Source organism: Arachis ipaensis, chromosome B10, assembly GCF_059453495.1.
Source record: "Arachis ipaensis isolate K30076 ecotype BB chromosome B10, ASM5945349v1, whole genome shotgun sequence".
Classification (NCBI taxonomy): Eukaryota; Viridiplantae; Streptophyta; class Magnoliopsida; order Fabales; family Fabaceae; genus Arachis; species Arachis ipaensis.
Genome location: NC_142435.1, coordinates 84,543,164 through 84,566,281, shown reverse-complemented (window position 1 = coordinate 84,566,281; position 23,118 = coordinate 84,543,164). Strand labels below are relative to the sequence as shown.

The 23,118-nt window shown below is 38.6% G+C and overlaps 1 long non-coding RNA gene and 1 other non-coding gene across 2 annotated transcripts in view; both read left to right on the top strand.

Moving 5' to 3' along the window:
- The window catches only part of LOC148580678 (uncharacterized), a 142,990-nt gene that overhangs the window by 100,497 nt on the left and 19,375 nt on the right, over positions 1–23,118 (top strand). The window lies entirely within an intron of this gene.
- On the top strand, positions 6,403–6,508 carry LOC148580680 (small nucleolar RNA R71). The gene has a single exon (XR_015898259.1). It is a non-coding gene; the product is annotated as a small nucleolar RNA R71 (small nucleolar RNA).

Sequence of the window (23,118 nt, the reverse complement as noted above, 5' to 3'; positions counted from 1 at the left end):
CCAGCATTGGTATGTAATTTACTTGCTGCTGCGGGTGTTCCTTGGGAAGCCATGGACACGAAGGCTATAATTCCGGTTAATGGAGGAGGTCAACAACCTTTCCTCAAACAATGAACCCTCTCTTCCACCATCATCTCCCGATGAAACTCTCATGTTAGAACTGAGAGATCTTGAATCTTATATCTTAAGGCGACAAGAGGAGGATGAAAATAAGTTTAAGTAGTTAAGAGCAAGGATGGCTAGCATGGTAGAAGCCGTGAGTCACATAACATCCCACCTAAGCTCATGCATCCTAGGTACTCCTATTGTTGAATGTGGAGGAACAATCAAGGAGCCTAGTGAGGAAGTGAACTTGAAGCTCCATGGTGAGGAAGAGGAGTTAGAGCAAGGAGTACGACAAGAGGAGGAGGTAGAGATTAGTGAATGAAAGGAAGTAGTGGGTGGATGTTTAGGATATGTTGAGCACATAAAGGAATCTCAAGTTGAAGAGCCCTCTTCCACGGAGTCTGGAAGGGATGTTAAAGAGGAGAGTGATGTTGCGGAAGTGGACAGAGAGTTGAAGGAAATTGATCAAGAAGTGGATTCCATCATTAGTGATTTTTTGCCCATATTGATCAATCCCCTTAACGATCTTGTTGAGTTTTCTCTCAGTGGGCTAGAAAGTAATGTTGAGGAGGATGTGCAACCTCTAAGGCCTACTATGATGATTCCGCATATGATGATTCCGCATCAACATATGACCCTTTCGAGCTTGAAGAGTTCTTCCCCAATATGCTTGGACTTGATGATGAAGTAGATTTCACTAGACCTCCTATCTATGACGAGAGTGATGGGGAAGAGATAGAAGAAATTGGTGAAGAAGAATGTGAACTTGAGAAAGCTTGGCAAGAGGAGTGATGTGCGCTCGTGGACTATGTCGATAAAGATTTTCTCAGTAAAGTTACATTGCAAGTATAGCTCTACCAACAACAAGCCTCGATTATCAAATTTAGAAGGGATTTGGTTGTCACAAGTTCAACCCCAATAAAAACAACCGAAGTATTCAAACCTCGGGTCGTCTCACAAGGAATGGGCAAACATGTGCTTCAATATTGGTTAGAATTTCGGAGTTGCAAGTCATGAGCAAGAAAATAAATGGGAATCTTAACAAGCAAGCATTCTTACAATGCAAGAAACTAATTCAAATAACTAAGCAAGACATGAGCAATTCCAAATCAACAGAGTGATGCCAGGGCATTTTGGCCAATTTCATTGACCTTTTCTTTACTGTTTTTAAGGTAGTTTCATGCATTTTCTTGGAAAATAAGCTAGTTTTGGATAGATATTCACTTACATCTTGATTCAAGCATACATTGTGCACTTTACATGATTTCATGAGAATTTTGCATGAATTATATGATAAATTGGATGATGCATGATCCCATGATTAAGAGCAAGACTTTGATGCACTTTGTTTGATTGATTTTAGGCCAAAAGAAGAAGAGAAGAAGCCACGTTAGTGGCTACGTTAGTCACACTAACGTGGGCACTAACGTGGAAGGAAGGAAAGCCCTAACGTTAGTGAGAAAAGTTAGTGGCATTAACTTTGAAGAAAGGAAATGGAGCCAATGTTAGTGACACTTAACATTATCACTAACGTTGGACCAAGCTCATAAGTGGTCACGTTAGTTGCCACGTTAACTTAGTTAACGTGCCCTCTAACGTTAAGAAGTAAAGGGGAAGCCAACGTTAGTGACATTCAACTTTATCACTAACGTTGGCCAAGTCACAATAAGCCACGTTAACTCCCACGTTAACCTAGTTAACGTGGAAGCTAACGTGAAGAAACAAGGTGGTCGACAACGTTAGTGACACCAAACATTGTCACTAACGTTGGAAGGAACCCACACAAGCACCAATAAGCCACGTTAACTCCCACGTTAACCTAGTTAACGTGGAAGCTAACGTGAAGAAGGGAGGTGATCGCCAACGTTAGTGACACCCAACATTGTCACTAACGTTGGAATATGCCCACACAAGCCACTATGAGCCACGTATAACGTGGGCAAAAGTCCCACCTGGCAGCCTAACCATGCCTTCTTCAAACACACATAACTTGAGCCACAAAGCTCCAAATGAGGTGATTTCAGTGGCATTGGAAAGTAGGATTCAAGAGCTTTCCAAGCATATATGGCACTATATGGTTGACACTAAATTTGAGGGAGAAAACCTGCCCCGAAAGTGCAAAGATGAATATGGTATCAACCTGTAGTAAGGCCAGCTGACCTCTTCACCTTCCAAGAAGTGTAACTCGAGTTGTAGAGCTCCAAATGATGCGTTTCCAAAGGCATTGGAAAGTAGACATCCAGGGATTTCTAACAATATATAATTGTGTGGGGTGGACACTAAGTTTGAGCTTCAGAAACTGGTAATAATGAAGCCATGATCGCTAGCGTTATTGGCACTCAAGTTTTCCATTAACGCTAGCAACTATGCCAGTGACCATGTCCACTTCAAAGGAGCATAACTTGAGCTACAGAGGTCCAATTGAGGTGATTCTAGTTGCGTTAGAAAGCTGACATTCAGATATTTCTAACGATATATAATACTTTATAGTGGGCATGAAATTGGAGCACAAACAAGAGGTATCTTTTAAGCCCCAAAAACACCAATTGGGCAGCAAGTGCAACGTTAGCCACAATAACTTTAGCACTAACGCCACACTTATAGCGTTAGTGTGGCTAACTTTAGCACTAACTTTAGCACTTGGACCATAACTTGACTCACTTCTCTCTCAAGTCCACTTCAAAGCTAAAGCAAGGAAGCCCACAATTGTCAACCAATCAAGACCACAAGAAGCATCTAGAATAGGAATTTTCATTTAATTGTAATTTGCTTTTAATTTCATTTTGTAATTTAGGAGAGTCTATATAAAGGCCTTAGTCTTTACATTGAAAGGACATCTTGGGGGGGATCTGGACAATTCTGGAATAGGGGATTGAAGAGGGGTCTTTGGACTCCCTTCCCTCACACACTTTTCTTTCTCTTTCTTTTAGTTGTAATTTTTATTTTATGAATGTTGAATTTTCAATTTCAGTTTGAATCTTCATCTTTACTTTTCTGCACTTTCTCTCTATTCTATTTTTGTAGAGCAATGATCAACTAACTCTTTACATTGGGTTAGAGAGCTCTATTGTGATTCAATGGATCAATTGTAGTTCTTATTCTTCTTCTTCTTTCTTTTCTCTTGATTTTACTTGAAAGCTTTCGATCTTCATCCAATTGGGTAGTATCTTGGAAAAGAGGCTATTCAAACTTGGATCTCTTCTGAACCTTGAAAGAGGAATGAAGAGATCATGCTAGAAATACTTTCTCATGCTAGACCAAATTGGGTTTGGATGGATATGTGACTATAATCCTCTCAACACTTGATTTGGGAAATGCATGTGGTATAATCAGTGACCATACTTCATCTCTTCTCATGAGCAATTGACCAAGGAATTGGCTATTGATCAAGATTTGAGAGATTGAATTACAAGGAATTGTAATTCGATCAATTAAAATTGCCAAGGAGATCAATGAGTGCATTGATTGAGGAAGAGATGAGAATGAACATGATCCGGAGGATTGCAATATCTCTTGATCCCAATGTTCATTTTATTTCTTACATTTACTTTTCTTGCCATTTTTATTTCTGCACTTTATTGCTTTCTTTACTTTTCTGTAAATTTACAATTCCTGCTGCTCATCATCCAAATGTGAATCGTCTAACTAGGATAATCAATTAACCATTGATTGCTTAATCCATTAATCTCTGTGGGATTCGACCCCACTCTATTGTGGGTTTTACTTGACGACAAATTCGGTACACTTGCCGAAGGGAATTTATTGTGAGACAAGTTTTCCGTGCATCACAGAGTAACATCCAATATGATTCTATTCTAAACTAAACAAATAACTATAAATAAGTCAAGTAATTAAGAATTTGGGTTTTCAAATAGGAATGATAAAAGCAAATCTTGGCTAGGCATGGGAATTGGGGTCACCATCCTTGTCTAATAACCATATCCTGATAATTATGAGGAACCAAACTCATTAAGTCTACTTCTATACTTGAAGTACGTCAAATGGTTTGGTCAACATTAACCCATAAGTTCTAACCTCACTACTAATTGACTTAATATAAGGTTAGCATCAATGGCTATCAAATTGACCACTAAGGGCTCCCAAATCATCAAATCCATTAGACCCAATGACTCAAGTTTACCCAATTCCCTTAGCCTAACCCAAGAGTAAAGAGAACTACTCCATAATCAAAGTAAATAATTCATCGAACACATGGTAAGCATTAATAAAAGACATGTTCAAATTGCAATTAAATTGAAATTAACAAGTACCCACTATCAATTATCAACATACAATCATTCAAGCAACACAATTAATCATAGTAATCATCAATGTAACATCAACAAGTCAAGATTCACAACATTCATGAAATGGGTATAAAATGACAATTGACAAGAATTCATGAAACTAACACAAGATCTAAGCAAAATTATACTAAGGAATTCAAATTAAACTATCAAAACTAGTAATTAACAAGATCCAATTCAGAATTCAACAAGGGAAGATCAAATTAAAACTAGATCTAGAGAGGAACAAGGGTTTCTCTCTCTAGAAGAACAAAGAACCAAAAACTAGCTAAAATTATGTCTTAGTGTAAAATGATTGATTCCCCCTTTCCCCTAGCATCCTTGGGTCATTTCCATGCAAAAACAGCTTGAATTTGGGCCTGATGAGCCTCAGAAATTGCCTGGCACGATTTTCTTTAACGAGGTCACGTGCAGCTTCCCGCGCGTGCATGCCATGCGTGCATGCGCGCCGATTGCTTTTGTGATCCACGCGTGCGCGCCAAGTGTGCGTGCACGTCGATAGGAATCCTCTGATCCGCACAGATGCGTCCATCCTTGCACGCCGCTTCCAGCCATCCTCATCCATGCATGCGCATGGAGTGCGCGTGTGCGCCAATGCTGTTTTTCCCAAAATCCAAATCTTCATGTTCCTCCCTTTTGTGCATGCTTTCTTTCTCTCTTCTAGGCCATTCCTACCCTATAATTCTTGAATTCACTCAATAAATACATCATGACATCGAATGGCAATAGAAGAGGATTAAAATATGGCAATTTTGAGGCAAAATAAGCATATTTTTTATCATGAAGCAATATTAGGAAGTGAACACAAAACCATGCATTTCTTGTGAATAAGTGCGAGAAATATTGACAAGACCCCCAAATTCTACACAATATAAACCAAAAAACTGGGGTTTATCAAGGAGGAACTTGAAAAACTTTGCCAAGTGATGGTAGCCTCTAGAAGAGGATGGACGGGAGTGGAGTGTGCTTTATCAAGATCGTTGGAAGCTTCTCCACCTAGGTTGTCATCCAATCCTTCATCTGAGTGGGTAAAACTTCTAACTCTCAGCTTTATTAATCCACTTGAATTTAGTCTGCTTGAGACGGTTGGCCAACTTAGGGCGATTTATGGAATTAAGTGAAAGAGGAGGATGTTTAGTGGTTGGCGTTGTAAATCTAGGCTCATTATGGTTGGAAGCTCAAAATTGCAGAGTATGGATTGGTGTAATGCTCAATTAAATGGGTCTAGGAGGGTAGTTTGGTGCTTTCATGAGAATTCGGCTTTCTTGTCACCCGGACGGAATCAAGGCGATCAACTAAAAGATGGGTGCGAAGATTAAGATATGGAACCCTAGATCATAACATGGAAATCAATTTTAGGAGCTCATATCTTGGAAAGAACCTCACCCAAGCTTGGTGAAGATGGTTGGAACTTCTAATGACCGATTGAAAGACAAGCACCCTTGGAGGTTCAAAGATGGATACAAACATAAACCACCTTGGCAAGGAGCCTCCCAAATGTCCAACATAAGGGAACCCTTGGTTTTGACTTCCTCCATGTTGATTGTAGTTGGGTCTTTATGGGTATGGATTGGCTACCGCTAATGTAGTGTCCTCTTAGAGTTAAGGGCACTCATCAGTGTAATGGTTGTTACAAGCACAAATACTACATGATCTTGGTGGTCCTTTAATTCTTGGAGGTTGAGGTGGAGGAGATATCAAGGCTTGGGAAATTTGTTGCCCTTGGGTGATTTGTCTCAACAAAAATGTCATCTCACCGAGGGTCTTGGTCAAAATGGCATCTCTGGAAGGAGAAACTTCACTTAAAGCTTTTGGTTGTGGGTTTCTTGCCCTTGAGTGTTGCGTGGAGTCCGCCAAGTCCGCTATAATCTCCCAAGCTTCCTCGGCGGTCTTGTTTTTGGTGAGGGATCCTCCACTAGAGGCATTTAGAAAAAGCTTATCTTGGGGATTCATCCCTTGACAAAAATAGCTAATAAGTACCAACTCGTCAATACGGTGGTGAGGGCAAGCTTCCAACAACTTCTTGAATCTCTCCAGTACTCATAAAGAGTCTCCCCATCTCGTTGCATAATGCAAGAGATTTTCTTTTGCAGCTTGTCCATCTTTTGTGGTGGATAGAACTTTTCCAGAAATTCCTTACGCAATAATTCCCAATTGGAAATCACATCTCCTGGTTGAGTATAAAACCATTCTTTCGCTTTTCCCTCCAAAGAGAAAGGGAAAGTGAACACCAAAACTACTACTTCATCTCCACCATGTCTTCTCGTAGTGGAGCATGCAACTTGAAAATCCTTAAGATGATTAAGAGGGTCTTCTCCGGGTAGTCAATTGTACTTGGGGAGTAAGTTGATTGTGCCGGTCTTAAGCTCAAAATTTGGATCCAAAGCCGGATACCGGATTTGTATCGGTTGCAAGTTAATATCAGGAGCTCCAGCTTCCCTTAAGGTGATTCTACGAGGTGGATCCGCCATGGTGTTGTCACCTGAGTCACTCAAAGAGATTTTAGCACTCCCTACAGATGAATATAAGGTTTCCTCATTAATAGAATAATGATGGTCACGGATTGATGGTGATAGTGAATTGGAGTGCTCTTCAAGCAAGACCGATTCACTATTCACAAATGCTAACCGGTGCCGAGCTTGCCTAATATGAGTTAAAGTTCTTTCTATATCCAGATCAAAAGGGGCCAGGCTCGGGTTTGGAATCGACCGTGTCATTCAACTGAGGAAGCAATAGAAGCATGCAATTATGAAAAGCAAAACAAGAATGGGCAAATAAACATAAACAAACCAAATAATTAACAACTACTAAGACTAGCTAGATAGAAACAATATCTACAAATTAATGCCAAGTAGCAAACAAAAACCAAATATTCACAGTATTCACATATTCACAACAACCAAAATTATAGCACTCGTTGCAGTTAAAGTCATTCCTCGGCAACAGCGCCAAATTTGATAGAACGGGTGTGATTCACCGTTGATCTAGGTTTTCACAAATTAGAATCCTATCGTTGAAAGTATAGTCTAGACCAACGATTAATCCCCAAGTCAAATGTTTGATCCAAAGGATATGTCACAATTCAAAAAACCAATTCAATTCCGGGAGTTTCAATTCCCAGGGTCATCTCCCAAGGACACTTGAGACCAATGAGTGTGTAATCTTGGTTGTGAGGATTATGGGGTTTTCAATAAAGGGATAAACATATAAAGTAATAAAATAACATGCAAAATTGTAATAAATGAACTAATATAGGAATTAATTAAGCAACTATGAAATATAGACAAGTAAAATGTAAAAGGAATTAATGTAAATGTGTATGAAGAAATCGAAGCATAAAAGGTATCTTGGCTTGGAGTGAGCTAAGGGTCCTTTCCTTGTTGGAACCACAACTATGACAACTAATATGGATCAATCTCACTTGATCAACCCTCACATCGGAGAGTAAGTTAAATGAGCATAAGTGTTCTTAACCCACAAATCCTAAATTGCTTGCTAATTGCCATAGCAACAACATAGCATTAATGGGAATAAGAACAAGTAACAATCCAAAACTATCACTAAATGTTGGACATTCAAACTCTAGGAATCCAATTGCTCATTTTCCCAAAGCCAAGAGATAGAAAACTAGCCCAAGATCCTAATTGACATTTTGTCAAACACTTGGTGGGCAAAAACCTTAAATATGGGAAAAATGAGAAAAAGCTTGAAACCAAAAGCAACAAATAATCTCAATCAACAATAAAGACTCAAGAAAGCATGTAATAATCATCAATCATCAAATTCATAAAAAGAAATAGAAATTGCAAGAGAGAAGTAAAATTGAACTATAACTTCAATTATAAGAAAGAGTAAGAACAATGTAACTATAAAGAGTAATAACAATAGATACTTACAATGGAAACTAGCAAAATCCAAGATCAAAATGGAAATGGCACTTGAATGTAAAAACCCTAGTACAAACCCTAGTAGAGATTAAGAAAAACTTAAAGAAAAACTATACTAAAGCTATCTACTACTCCTCCTAAGCTACACTAATGTTATCCTATGGTATGGTCTTCATTTTCCCTTCCTTATGAGGTAAATGGCTTCAGAAATAGGCCCCCAAACCACCAAAATCGCGAGTCACGTGAAATTTTAATGAAGGCATGTGCGTCCACCTGTGCGGATGCACAGACGTGTGCGTCTACACACTCTGCCAAAAATCTCTACCCATGGATACGCACAGGAGGTTGTGCGCACGCACACTAGGTGATGCTTGAATGGACGCCCGACGCGCGCGGTGCGGCTCACGCACAAGCGTGGCTCTGATTTGATGGATGTGCGTACGCAAGCAGGTCTGTGCATACGCACACTAGGCTGAGCTCTTCTCCTTTAATTCTTCATGCTTCCTCCACTTTGAATGCTCTTCTTCCATTTTCTCCAAGCCATTCCTGCCTTATACCTCTGAAATCACTCACAAATAACATCAAGACATCGAATGGAAGGTAAATGGAATAAAATTAATCGAATTAAGCACAAAAGAGCATGTTTTCATAATCAAGAACAAATAAGGAGGAAAGTTCAAATGCATGCTATTTAGTGGAATAAGTATAAGTTTATATGATGAAATCCATTCAATTTCAACCAAAAATCATCATCAAATACGGATTCATCACTAGCGTTAGTGAAAACAATAACAACTAACAACCTAAGAATTATCACTAAATGTTGGACATTATGGCTCTAGTAATCCATATACTCATTTTTTCCAAGCCAAGGGGTGGAAATTACCCCATAATCAAAATTGGTATTTCATCGAACACATAATGGGCATAAACACAAAACATGGCGAAATTGGTAAATTAATGAAAGCTGTGAATCATAAATGCTCAAAATCAATAAAAGCAACTCAAACAAACATGGAATAATCATCAAACATCAAATTAACTAACTAGAAATCCAAAATTGCAAAACTATGTATATATTGACAAGAGATATGAAAATAAAAGAAAGTGTAGAACAAGTGGTTTAATAAAAGAGAGAATTAAAGAAATACTTACAATAAAATTGCTATAATCGCAAATCAAAACTTGAAGTATAAAATGCTACAAACCCTAACTAAACCTTAGAGAGAATTTCTACTCTACTCCTACTCCTAATGCATTTTCTAATCTAAAGTGAGCTCCCTTTGTTATGTGCTGTTGCTCCTTCATATAGCCTTTGATTTCAACATCCAATCCATCAAAAATGGGCGAAAAGAGCCCCGAAATTGCGAGCCACGTGACTTTTAATTGATGTCACGTGCTGGTACCTGTAAGTACGCATAGATGTGTGCGTACGCACACTTTGCTAAATTTCCACTTGTGCGTACGCACGTAGGGTTGTGCGCACGCACGCATGGCTGTGTGCTTCCTCCTTGTTTTCTTCATGTTTTCTCCCTTTGTACATGCTTCCTTCCACTTTTGCATATCCATTCTTGCCTCTTCGATATGAAATCACTCAACAAACATGTCATGGCATCAAATGGAATAAAAGTGGAATTAAATTGCTCGATTTAAGCATAAAAATGCATGTTTTCACATTTAGGTTCACTTTAGGGGTCAAACACAAAAGTTTGCTATTTTTTGTGCTTATGTGTAGGTTTATATGATGAAATCCACTCAAATCAAATCAAAATATCTCATCAAGTATGGACTCATCAATTCCCCCATACTTAAATAATAGCATGTCCTCATGCTAAACCAACAAGGAGAATGATCAAAGGGAAACAACTTATATACTATTTATACTCATCAATTTCCAATATGCATGCAAGTATACTATATACTATTTATACTTATCTATACTATCTATAGGTTCCTATTGATTTGGTGAGAGAAAATAATCAAATTCCCAAGCAAGTATATAAACATATAGGGCTAAGCAAAGAATTAATTCAATGCAATCAAAATCTAAAGAATTGATTCAACTCATCAAAATGAAGCAACTTACAAGAATGCATGATAAGAGAGGTGGAGACATAGAATTGAGTAATTGAACCCTCACTTGGTGTGTATACACTCTAGTCACTCGGTGTTTAGGGTCAATTCACTCAAGTCTCCTCCTAATCATGCTTTCAAGGATTTGCTTTTCATCTAACAATCGACAAATATGTGATGTGTGAGTGCAAGTATCATGGGGTCTTTACAGGGTTGTAATGGGTTAGGGTTAAGGTAGGATAAATATGGCTATGTGGACTAAGGAATTGGATCTTTAATTAGCTCAAGTGGCCCACTCAACCTATATTAACCAAATAATAAACTATGCAACCTAACTTCCATTCCCTTTTTATACACATTCATGCATCTTTTTCATCCGAATTCACATATGCATTTCTTTATATATATATATATATATTTTTTTTTTCTTTTTTTCTTTTGGGATAACTTTTGTTCCCATCTTATTACTAAATTTTTTTTTCATTTCATTTTTTTCGTTTCTTTTCTTTTTCTATGACAAATGCATATGGTTAAAGAAAATTGATACATGAATGTGCACCCATTTTCCAAAATTTTTCTCTTTCAAAGCATACCCAATAAAAACTTTTTCATTTACTACCAATGTTTCCCAAAATTCCCCCACATTTAAATGAAACTCACTCTTCAACCTAAGCTAATCAAGGACGCAATTCAAGGTCATTCCATGGTTTTACGCTTAGGGTTTTGATGTGGTTACAATTAGAACAAAGGGGATTAAAAGGTTCAAGATTGGCTTACAAAGGTAGATATAAGGGTTAGGCTATATGGGTGAGTGAGTTTAACTCAAAGATGGCCTCAATCATGTTAAATGCAAACAAAACATCAAACATTGGAAATAAGGAATCAAGCAAAACCAAGATCACAATCATAGAAGGAGCATAGCACACAATGAACAAAAGTAGTGGTTAAAATGTGTAACCACTCATTAAGGCTCAACAACTCACAAGGTTGTTTTGTTCTATCTCTCTTCTATGTTCCAAAAAAAATCATTCAAGCAAGTGTAAAAATAGTTTTCCAAATCAATTCAATAGAACGCCCTAAAAACAAAATTCTTGGAAATCTTTGTTATTTTTCACCAAAATTATTTCCTATATGTATGTGTGATGTGATGGATGCAATTTTTCAAAATTTTCCTAGTTCTCTTCCTAATTTTCAACATCGCAAAAATTAACATGAACAATTAGGACAAAATTGAACTAGGCACTTGCTATTCACATCATACAATCACAACTTCTATCTATAAAATATATACTAAGAAAAAGATGCAAAAATGCAACATGCAATAACTATGGATGAACTGTGATGTATATATATACTAGAAGAAAGTTCAATGCAACAATGAAAACACTCCAAATATCTACAAGAACATAATAAAAAAGAAACAAAAATAAAGTGCAAAGTGTTCGGAAAAGAATGTTTACACCCCGAAATGACGAATCCTCCCCCATACTTAAGCATTGTACGGTCCTCCGTGCACGAACACAATCTGGGGAGAATGGCTCTAGAGCACTCCACCTTCGGTTGGCGGATGCGGGGGCTTGGGTTGTGTTGAATTTGCCAAGTCCAAAATATTCTCGGCATCTTCGTCCACGGTGTCCTTCTCTTCTCTCGGCTCCTTGCCTCTATGTCTCATCCTCATAAAAAAGGAATAAAGTATAATTAGGAATCATAGGGCAAGTAGCACAAAAAAGGTAAAGAAAAAATCACATAAGCATCTAATTGAGAAAGTTTGCATAGTGATGTGGTATGATGAAAAGATGAGCCATGTGTGTATTCCGATTATGCGCGCGGTTAGAATACACACAACGGCTGGTTAAAATGGCATCCACACAATCAAAAAGTAAGAATAAGTTCCTCAATTAAATGGCCTAAGATGTAACTAAGAGATGAGCATCAATTAAATACAAGCAAGCTTAGGCAATTGCAACAAGAGTGAATTGAATGTAGGAATTATTGGATATTGAAGTTGTGCAAGCGAAAGAGCAAAATTGATATAAAATAGCACAACAAACAATAACCAAAACAGCACCTATGCGTACGCATAGGTATGTGTCTGTACGCACACAAGGCGGAACAGGGGGTGTGTGCGCTCGCACAATATGTGCGAGGGCTCCGAACAGGACGGGGATATAGAAGTGTGCACACGTACAAACCTGTGTGCGCGCACAAAACACTTTTTTTTACAAGGATCATGTGTGCGTGCTCACACAGGTCTGTGTGTACACTCAAAAGCAAAAAGGAAAGGGGTTCACACGCACAGGGCAGGCGAGCGCTCCCACTAGAGAGAGTGTAAGGACGTGTGCGTACGCACAGGGAGGTGCGCACCCACAGAGCGCAAAACAGAGGGAGATGTGCGCGCACATAGCGTGCGAGCACTCTCAACAGAGGGCATATAGGCTAGTGTGCATACGCACAGGTGGGTGCATATGCCTAGTGTGTAGAATTTTGTTGTTGTGTGCGTGCGCACAAGGGTGTGCGCACGCACATGCCCTATTTTTCTAAAAATTTTTCTTTCAAAATCTAATGCACTCAACCTTGGCTCAACCAAAATTCAACCCCAAACATTCAAAACTTCACAAAATCATGATCCATACCTAAACCAACCTACTAAATTCAAAATTAAACTAATCCTAAGCTAACCAAAATAAACAAAAATGCAATAAACGAAGACTATAAACAAAGAGAAAGGGTAAGAAAGATGTTACCATGGTGGGGGTGTCTTCCACCTAGCACTTTGATTTATAGTCCTTAATTTAGATTTATTGAGGAGACTCTAGCTAGGGTGGCTTGTGTTTCCATTCCTCCTCGATCCTCCATCCAAGCTTGCACTTCATAGGTCCTCCGGGATCCTACACTCTAGTTTCCCATTCTTCTTCTTGTTGATCTCTATGCTCCAAGTCGGATAGACAAGGTCTCAATTTACCCTTGAAGTACCCCAACACTCTCCGGAAATCACGCAATTGTGCTCTACACCCCACTTGAACTGCAACTCTTGAATTGATTTTCTTGAAGATCCTTGGACTCCTTTGGCAACCTGATGAACGAAATTCTTATGCCGGTATAGAAATTAGCAATGAATCCAATCGTGAGTATAGTCTAACCGACATGAAAATATCGCGTCAAACAATTCTAAAATCTATGACCGAGAGTATTAGTCCCAGGTCGTTCTCCCTAGGAATTACCTTAGAATGCACATTATTGATTAGGAAGTCTTTTGTGGTTTTGAGAGTTGGTACAAGAATTCAAGCTAAACAAATGTAAACAATAATTGATTAGGATAAAAGCCTTGGCTAAGGATGAGTATTGGAAGTTCCATCATTGTAGTTTCCTTCAATTGTGATGACAATTGATTATTGCTTTACCTAGTTAACCCCCTAATAATGGAGGAAAGTCAAGTGAAAATAACTAACTTGAGTCACAAGTCCTAGTCTCACCCTAGGGAAGTCTAGCTTTATTGCACTCCAAGTCAATTAGCAATTCTCAATTCCTAATCAACAATTGTTGTCCACTACTCAAGTGTCTCCAATAGCTCAACCCCTAAGCCAAGTGAGGGAAATCTACTCCAGAGCTAGGGTTGTCATTTTCACAAACAATTGGTAGGCAATCATAGAAGACATGATGAAATTGAGAGAAAAGAATTGAATTAAAGCTATCTAATCCAAGCAATCATCAACAATCAAGCAATTGAATAAAATTCCTCAATTCATTAACCAAAAGTCAAAGTAACAAGGTCAGAAATCTATATCTAAATGAAAGAATCAAAAGAATACTAATTGAGAGTAGAAGAAGAATAGATTTGCAACTTGTATCAAAGAAAAAGTGTATTAGCAATGGATCTCACCAAGAATTCAAAGGAGAATTGCAATGGAGAAAGTAAAATCCTAGAGAGAAGTTGGAATTTCTCTCTCTAAAAGCAAAATATAACTAACTACCCAAAAATATCTAGAATAATGTCTAACTGTCTCAACTCCCCTAATCCTTGGTCTTCTTATGCTTTTCCCTCCAGAATTCTACCCCCCAAAACAGGGCCTGCAACTGCCTGAAATTGCTGGTCACATTTTCTTCTTAAAAATCACGTGCGGCCATCGGCGCGTACGCACACAGTACGCGTACGCATCCCTAGGGCTTTGTGCGAGTGTGCGCGCAGGCGCGCAGTACGTGCGCGCGTCCAAGGATTTCTGGCCCAGCCATATAAGCGCACCGGCTTCTCGTTTTGGCTCCATCCAGCTGGCTCTGAAGATGCACATTCATGCGCACGCGTACGGTGCGCGTGCGCGCCCATGCCCAAATTCCAAAACTCTAATCTTTCCATGCTCCTTCCATTCATGCTTGCTTCCTTCATCCCCCTTGGCCATTTTTTTTCCTATAACTTCTGAAACCACTTAACAAACGGGTCACGGCATCGAATGGTAATAGAGGAGGATTATGATATATCAATTTTATTGCAAAAGAAGCATGTTTTCATTTAAGGAGCAAAGTTGGGAAAGGAACACAAAATCATACATTTTTATTTGAATAAGTGTGGAAGATCATTGATAAAACCCTCAAAATCTATACATGATAAATCCTAAAAACGGGGTTTATCACAACGCGCACTCCTTTTTCCACCACGTACCAACCCAAGAAGGACCTTGAGTTGATAATCCGTCTCCAAGATAGCATATTGATGGGGGCCAATGAAGTTCATAGGTGAAATTGCCACCCACTCAATATGTTCTTAGTTGTCAACTCTTTTCCTCACCAACCTCTTCCTCCTCTTCCCTATCACTCATATCATAACATGGAGGTTGTGAAAAGCCTACCTCCATGTCGCTCTCAATTTTAGTGTGAAGAGGCTCATTAGGATCCTTAAGGGGATTGATCAAGGAGGACAAAAAATCATCAATAATGGAATCCTCATCTTGATCAATCTCCCTCAACTCCTCTTTTCTCTCCTACGATTCACATACTTCACTTTCTCCCTCTTGTTGCACTTCAAGCTCCAACCCGTCCTCTTTCCCTCGTGGCTCCATGCTCTCTTCTTCACTACAAGCCTTAGTTGATCATTTACATTCCTCAAGAGGAATGCCTTGATCGGATGAGTGAATTAGAGTCAAGCGGTTTACCGCTTCGGCTATGGTAGCCATGAGTTGCCCTTGTGTCCTTCAAAATCCTTCTTGCTCTTGGAGAAAGGCTTGAAGGTCTTGTGTCTCTTGGGCCAAGGGTGGGAAAGCTTCATAATTAGGTAAGATGGAAGGTTCATTGGTTGGGAAGAAGGTTGGATATGTGGGAAGTAGTTCATGTTGATGAGTATCTTGAGGTGATGCGTAAGAAGGTGGATGATGGTATTGATGTGGTGTTTGAAAATATAGTGATTGAGGGTTGTGTTAAGGATAGGGGTCATAGGTATATGGTGGTGGAGGTATATAGTCATAGTGGAATCCACCATATCCCAGGGTTGGGTATGTGCATCGGGAAGGGTATGGCTCATTGTAATATAAAGGAGGTTGCTTCTCCCAAAATTGATGATCCAATCCCATGATTTCCTCCAAAATTAAAGTTATCAAGCCCTACAAAATAATCACAACCAAACTCCAAACCAAGAGGGTGATAACTCATAGAGAAAATAGAAAATAAAAACTAAAGACATCAAGTAACAAAAGAAACAAAATCCTAATTAATAGCAAAAACAAGAAAACAACCCAAAAAGTATGTATTCACACTATTCACATATTTACAACAACAAAAATATAGCACTTATGACGCTAGTTCCGCGGCAACGGCACCAAAATTTGATGAGTGACCAAATTGTAGGTTAGGATTTTTTCCAAATAGATCTTCGTTGCAAGTATAGCTCCAAACCAACAATTGGCCAATAATCAAATTATTATTCTAAAGATTGTCACAATTCAAAGCAAATATAAACCGAGAGTATTTAACTCCCGGGTCGTTCTCCCTAGGGACTAATACTGATGAGCGCATGCAATTTTGGTTATGAGAAGCAAGGGTTTTTCAATGATTCAAGTAAATAAATAAAGAAATAAAAGAACAAGACAAAATTGCAATTAATAAAGCAATAAAGGAATGAAAGATCTATGTATGTAATATGGACAAGTAATGCTATAAAGTGATGGAAAAGTAGTTCAAAACATAAATGAAACCTTGACTTGGGATGAGTTATGGAATCCCTTCCTTCCCATAACCACAACTATGATAATTATGATGGATTAATCTCACTTAGTCTACCCTTAACATCGAAGAGTAAGTTAAGTGAGCATAATTGTTATCAACCCACAAATCCTAACTAACTTACCAAATTAATTTGTAAAAAGCTAGCATTAGTGGAAATAATAACAACTAACAACCCAAGAATTATCACTAGATGTTGGACACTATGGCTCTAGTAATCCATATACTCATTTTCCCCAAGCCAAGGGGTGAAAATTACCCCATAATCAAAATTGACATTTCGTCGAACACATAATGGGCATAAAAATAAAACATGGCAAATTTGGTAAATTAATGAAAGCTGTGAATCATAAATGCTCAAAATCAATAAAAGCAACTCAAACAAACATGCAATAATCATCAAACATCAAATTGACCAAATGGAAATCCAAAATTGTAAAACTATGTATATATTGACAAGAGAGATGAAAATAAAAGAAAGTGTAGAACAAGTGGTATAATAAAAGAGAGAATTAAAGAAATACTTACAATAAAATTTCTATAATCCCAAATCAAAATTTGAAGTATAAAATGCTACAAACCCTAACTAAATCTAAGAGAGAATTTCTACTCTACTCCTACTCCTAATGCATTTTCTAATCCAAAGTGAGCTCCCTTTGTTATGTGTTGTTGCTCCTTCATAGCCTTTGATTTCAGCATCCAAGCCATCAGAAATGGGCCAAAAGAGCCCCAAAATCACGAGCCACGTGACTTTTAATTGAAGTCACGTGCTGGTACCTGTGCGTACGTACACTTCGCTGAATTTCCACTTGTGCGTATGCACAGAGTGTTGTGCGCACGCACGCACACTGATTTCCTTCTTGTGCGTATGCACGTAGGGTTGTGTGCACACACGCATGGTTGTATGCTTCCTCCTTATTTTCTTCATGTTTTCTCCCTTTGTACATGCTTCCTTCCACTTTTGCATATCCATTCTTGCCTCTTTGATCTGAAATCACTCAACAAATATGTCATGGCATCAAATGGAATAAAAGTGGAATTAAATTGCTTGATTTAAGCACAAAAAAGCATGTTTTCACATTTAGGTTCACTTTAGGGATCAAACACAAAAGTATACTCTTTTGGTGCTTAAGTGTAGGTTTATGTGATGAAATTCACTCAAATCAAGCCAAAATATCTCATCAAATATGGACTCATCACTCCTATGGAGATTTGCACCTTCTCTGAGTTGGTGAGCAAAGCGAGGATGGTTGAGGAATATGCGATAATGGTAGCTTCATCCAAGGAAACTCACGGAGGAAACACTAGTCGAGGACGTGGCAAGTATTTTCATCCAAGGGGTCAGAATTTCAACAGAGGAGGATATGCACCTCAAGGACAAGGAGGCTTCAGAAAGAACACTCAGAATCAGTTTCAGTATGCCAAAGGGAGAGGAAATCAGAGTATGATTTCTCCGAATTTGACTTGTGTGCGTTGTGGGCATTTTCATCCATATTACTCTTGCAAGATTGGTTTAAATGGTTGCTTCAACTGTGGCTTGCCTGGTCACCTTGCGAGGAATTGCACTCGTGGGAAGAACCCGAATGCGGGTCAGAGTCAGCACCAAGGGCGAGTATTTGCTGTGAATGCCAAGAATGCTTCTAAGGCAGATCCGTTGATGAGAGGTAACTGTTTTATAGGTGATAAAGACTTGATTGCATTGTATGATACTGGAGCTTCACATTCGTTTATTTTGTTTGCTAAGGTTGAGGAACTAGGCTTGAAAGTGTCAGAGTTAGTATTTGATCTGCATGTACATACTCCACATCAGATAGTTATGACTAGGTCAGGTTGTAGATAAGTAGGTTTCAAGCTTCAGGGTTGAGACTTTGTAAATGATTTGATCTGTTTACCAATGGTTGGGTTGGAGATAATTTTGGGGTTTGATTGGTTGTCGAAGAACCGAGTTTTGTTGGATTGCTTTGAGTGGTCAATTTATTTTATGCCAGAAGGAGAAAAGGGAGCGGTGATAGCTGAGGGTTACTACTTGAACTCGGTAATAATGCACTGAAGTGGGGAAGAGTGTCAGGGTTATATTCTATTGGCTGCGAATACGTTAGGTGATAATCAGGAACTAGATCCAATTACGGTAGTTAGAGACTCTCTGGAGGTGTTCATAAAAGATATTCCAGAATTTCCACCTCAGAGAGATTTTGAATTTGCGATTGAATTGGTGTCGAGAGTCGGACCAGTGTCGATTATGCCGTATCGAATGGCTCCGATAGAGCTGGCTGAATTGAAGAATCAGTTGGAAGAGCTTCTAGACAAGATGTTCATTCGACCGAGTGTATCTCCATGGGAAGCGCCAGTTTTATTGGTGAAGAAGAAGGATGGAGGAATACGATTGTGTGTGGATTATCGACAGTTGAACAAAGTGACTATGAAGAACAAGTACCCACTGCCAAGGATAGATGACTTGATGGATCAATTGCAAGGAGCTGGAGTGTTTTCCAAGATCGATTTGAGATCCGGTTACCATCAGATAAAGGTGAAGGAGGATGACATCCCTAAGACTGCGTTTAGGACGCGCTATGGATACTATGAGTTTGTGGTGATGTCCTTTGGGTTAACGAATGCACGTGCTATTTTTATGGATTACATGAAGAGTCTTCGTCCCTTTCTGGACAAATTCGTGGTGGTTTTCATAGACAACATCTTAGTTTATTCCAGGACGACAAAGGAGTATGAGGAACACTTGAGTTTGTATTGCAAATCTTAAAGGAGCAGAAATTGTATGCTAAGTTGTCGAAGTGTGAGTTCTGGAAGGAGGAAGTATAGTTCTTAGGTCACGTGGTGAGCAAGGGAGGATTAGTCGTAGATCCTTCGAAAGTAGAGGCGGTGATGGAATGGGAAAGATCAATGACGGTGATGAAAGTTAGGAGCTTCTTAGGATTAGCCGAATATTACCAGAGATTTATTGAAAGATTTTTCCGGATAGCACTGCCGATGACAAAGTTGACAAGGAAGGAAGTGCCTTTTGTGTGGACATCAGAGTGTGAAGAAAGTTTTCAAACTTTGAAGCAGAAGTTAACTTCAGCGCCTGTTTTGATTTTACCGTAACTACATGAACCGTTTGAAGTATATTGTGATTCTTCTTTGAAGGGTTTGGGTTGCGTGCTGATGCAACACCGGAATGTGGTGGCTTACGCATTGCATCAGCTGAGACCGCATGAGTTAAATTACCCAACTCATGACTTGGAATTAGCGGCCATTGTGTTCGTATTGAAGATTTGGAGACACCACTTGTACGGATTGATGTTTAGCGTCTTTTCTGATCATAAGAGTCTCAAATACATCTTTAATCAGAAAGATCTCAATATGCGTCAGAGGAAGTGGATGGAACTTTTAAAGGATTATGATTTTGAACTAAGTTATCACTTAGGAAAGGCAAATGTGGTAGCAGATGCATTGAGTCAAAAGTCCTTGACAATTACTTAGATGAGAATCAAGGAAGAGGAACTAGTGGATAAGTTTGTGGATTTTAAGCTAGATATTGGTGAAGTTGTCGGAAGAGCTTGCTTGAATCAGTTGCAGATCTTGAGTACATTTAAAAAAGGGATTCAGAAGGCTCAGCAAGATGAGCAAAAGCTTCAGTAGTTATTTCAACCAGTTGGTGAGAAGAGGCATGGAGAGTTTACTAAGGATGATGAAGGGTTTTGGAGATACAAGGGGAGAATTTGTATACTGGATATCGGGAGTTTGAGGTAAGATTTGTTGCCAGAAGCTCACAACAGTGGGTTTTCTCTTCATCCCGGAAGTACAAAGATGTATTATGACTTAAAGAAGATGTTCTGGTGGCCTGGAATGAAAGGTGATGTAGCTACAGTAGTATCCAAGTGCCTGACGTGTTAGAAGGTGAAGATAGATCATCAAAAACCATCGAGAATGATACAGCCACTTGAGATTCCTCAGTGGAAGTGGGAAGGAATTGTGATGGACTTTGTGACCGGATTATCGAGGACTAGGTCGGGATTTGATGCAGTTTGGGTGATCGTGGATCGCTTAACCAAATCTGCTCATTTTTTGCCTATTCGAGTGAACTGTTCTAAGGACGAGTGATAAACTCCATATTTAGGGTTTATCTTGTGTTGTCAACCTTTCTCCCATTTATCCAATGAAATAGCATGGTTTTGTAAATTCTCCTTTAATTATGCTTAAAAGTGAAAATATGCTTTTTAGGTCCTTAATTGTTTAATCTTGATTTACCTTTGATTCCATTAGATGCTTTGATATGTTTGTTAAGTGATTTCGGATTTAGGAGGTAAAGATTGGATCAAGGGAATGAACGAAAAGCATGTAAAAATGGAGAACTCTTGAAGAAATGAAGGAATCGCAAAAGCTGTCAAGCCGACCTCTTCGCACTTAATCGATCATAACTTGAGCTACAGAGGTCCAAATGATGTAGTTATAATTGCATTGGAAAGATAACATCCGGGGCTTCGAAATAATATAAGATGTGCCATAGTTGCATTACGGATAGGGTCGCGCACATGCACAGTACACGTACACGCCGATGGTGCCACATAATTTACTTAATGCAACTCGTGGCCAGCGAATTCTAAAGCCTTGTGGGCCCAATCCAACTCATTTCTGATGCTATTTAAGCCAAAGATTGAAGGGGAATTAACACACTTTTGATCATTAGTTTAGTTTAGGTTAGTTTTGGAAGGAAAGCTAGTTTTAGAGAGAGAAGCTCTCACTTCTCTCTAGGATTAGATTTATGATTAGGTTTAGTTCAATAATCTAGATATAGGTTTCAATTCATGCTTTCTTCTTCTTCTTTTTCTCAATTCTATGTTGTTACATTCATGATTCTTCTATTCTTTTGTTGTAATTTCCTTTATGTTGCTTCTAATTTTGTCGTAGATCTACTCTTGTTCCTTCCATTTGCTTTCAATTCAATATGAGGTAATTCATAATAATTGTGTTTCCTTTAATTGTTGTTGTTGATTTCTTACATTCTATTGTTGTTAGATTCAATTTTTGTTATCAATTTACTATGCTTCCTTTTTTGCCTTCCAAGTGTTTGATGAAATGCTTGGTTGGATTTTAGCATAGAATTTTCTCTTGTTGGCTTTAGTAGAGTAATTAGTGATGCTTGAGTTATCTAATTCCTTTGTAGACTAGTAATTAGAAGTTACTAATTGATTTGGATACCACTAAAGCTAGTCTTTCCCTTGGGAGTTGGGTAGGACTTGTGGAATCAAGTTGATTCATCCACTTAACTTTCCTCCATGATTAGAGGTTAACAAAGTGGTAGCAATGGACAATTGTGGTCACGATCGAGGAGGATAACTAGGATAGGACTTCTAGTTCTCATATCTTGCCAAGAGCTTTCTTAGTTATTAGTTTATTTCTTTTGCAATTTACATTCCTTGTTCCTTAACTCAAAAACCCCCAAATATACTTTATAGCCAATAACAAGAACATTTGTTTGCGATTCCTCAGGAGAACGACCCGAGGTTCAATACTTCGGTTTATAAATTTAGGGGTTTGTACTTGTGACAAACAAATTTTTGCGTGAAAGGATTATTGATTGGTTTAGAAACTATACTTGCAATGAGAATTTATTGTGAATTCTAAACCACACAAGAATCTGTTCATCAAAATGGCGCCGTTGCTGGGGAATTGCAATGGTGTTATGTTATTGGTTATTGTACATATGTGAATATTGTGAATAGTTTGCTTGTTTGATTTAGTAGCTAGATTTTATCTCCTTGTTCTTATGCTTTTTATTTTTGTCTTTGTTATCATGAATTCTCACTTTGGCTATGAGTTTGGTTCTAATTGTGTTGTAGGAAATGTGCACTTCAATGATGACACTCATTATGGATGGAACCAACAAAGATGGGAAGAGCCTCAAGGAATTGATCACTCCTATTGGCAACAACCTCTGGATGCTTATAGGTATAATCACCATCCTAATATATGTCAATTCAATGACTATGGTGAATCTTTTTATGACAATCAACCACCACCATATGCCTATGATTCTTTTCTGCAACATGAACCTCAACCATTCTCACTAGCCTCTCATTACCAAACACCTTCCTATGATCTATATACGTCATGCGACCAATCAGCAAGAACCTTTCGAACCACCACAACCTTATCATGACTACTATGAAGAACTACCTCAATACTCACCATCTCCATACCCCTACCAAGAAGAACCACCTTCCTACTATGAAACTTTTCTCCAAAATAATGAACCCTCTTATCCACCCCAAGCCCCAATAGATGATTCTCTCACCTTGCTATTTCAAAGCCAAGCGGATATGCAAAGGAACACCCTAGAGTTTGTGACTAATTTGACTAAGGTAGTACACACTTTGGCCGACCAATGTTTGAATACTCAAGGTTTCTCCGTGGCCGCATGTGAAAAACCAAAAGTTCAGCAAAGTATGAAGGAGAAATTGGAAATCCCAGTGGAGAAGAAGGAAGAGTCAAGCTTTGTGCTGGAGCAATTAGAGAAGCCTAGGGTCATTGAAGAAAGGGAA